The sequence below is a fragment of the Eriocheir sinensis genome, chromosome 11 (assembly GCF_024679095.1).
Source record: "Eriocheir sinensis breed Jianghai 21 chromosome 11, ASM2467909v1, whole genome shotgun sequence".
Lineage (NCBI taxonomy): Eukaryota > Metazoa > Arthropoda > Malacostraca > Decapoda > Varunidae > Eriocheir > Eriocheir sinensis.
Window position 1 is genome coordinate 21,114,159 of NC_066519.1, and position 1,728 is coordinate 21,115,886.

Sequence of the window (1,728 nt, forward strand, 5' to 3'; positions counted from 1 at the left end):
TCTCTCTCTCTCTCTCTCTCTCTCTCTCTCCGCTAATCAACACGCCAAAATGATGGACGTAAACCTGAATTGCGTGTTCGTATCCATTTATAATTCCTATTTACTCCTCGCCGCCAAGCCTTCATTCACGGCGTCAACTGCTCTTTAAACTTACACCGTCCCAACCTGTATCGGGCTATTTCGGGGCCCAGGTGTGTAATTGGCAAAGGTGGGGAAGGTGAGGTGAAGCGGAGTTGTGTCAGGGAGGCGTTTGAGGAGATTTGTACTGCTGGTGTTATGTGATGCAATGAAAAGGTTGGTTTGGTATCACAGCCAGGTAAAAGGAGTAAGTGAGTTAGGTAGTTATGAAAGTACAATACTGTAGGGATGAGTCGGGACAAGCAGGTATTTTAGTGTTTTTTAATGAACGGAAGACGTTCAGTGTAGTTTTGTTTGATTTTTGATTTGATCTGTTTTTCTTTTCAGGTAAGGTACCGTAATGGAGGGTTGAGCGTGCCCTTTAGCGTTCGTAATGATGAGGAAGATGTACGACAACTGCCAGTACTACTTACCTGCCACCGCCTTAGGCTCGGATGGTGAGCTCCTTGAATCTTAACCATCACTCAGGGCTACGGCCTTTAATTATCCTTCAACCTCAGAGGTATAAGTAGAGACATAATGATACGTAGGAATATCAGATATATAGAGAGGACAGTACCGACGTCAGGAATCTTTAGAAAATCCAGTCTCTGTATGAACTGAAGGGTTGTGTGTTTACATGTGTGCGCCGCGCACGCGCACTGTTTGCTGGGTGCAGACGACAGCAGGCATGTGAACCGGTAAATATGGAAGTGAGCAGTTTGCTCTGTTTTTTAAATGCCGCCAAGTGCGACTGTCATACTGAGACATTGTGTGATATCATCATGTCCTACTCACTTGAAGATATAATGGCAGCGAAGAACTGAATAGCTAACTTAGTTTTAATGGTCCTTTGTTTAGCGGCGTGATCCGGATAAAAACTTAAGACATCTGCAGGATGTTCTTACTTTGCATCATGGATTCGTTGAATCAAAACTTCAATTTAAATTTTAGGTAGATTCGCATAAAACTTTGCCGCCATTGTTCTTGGATATGACGATCCCTCTCATGAACAGCCTTGCAGAAGCTAAGCAAATTTACGAAGTCCTCCCTAAAATTCTTGATGTCAAATCCTGAGGACTGCAACACTGCTGATCTTGATGTTTGATGTCAAGGATTTATGTCATAGATTTAAACTAATAGTTTCTTAATGTCACTGCTGGCCTACAAGAGGAAGAAACAACTCTTGGTGACGTGTCCTTTATGCATCCCACTAGAATTATTGTCCACCATTAATAGTACTGAATTTATGCAGGCTGTCATAGTTCATCATTTGACACATAGGCAAGTGCAGTAACTCTAACAAATGGGGAGGAAGATGAAGGTCTGGCTGACTCCAGCACCCCGTCGTTCCCAACAACACCAAAACAAGAGCTATTCAAACTACTTCGCCTACCGCTAATCATAATATCAGTCATTGAAATAATATTTCAACCCAATAAACACGAATGAAAGTCAAACTAGAACAAGGAGAGAGCGAAAATAGCTCAACTAACGTATCCACCATGTTTACACGTTCCTTCAGGCTTAATGAAGGCCATATTTTACCGCAGCGGAACGTATTTATTCCCCGCGCCGCCTGTTTTGTGCTCGGTAATGCAAGTGTGAACG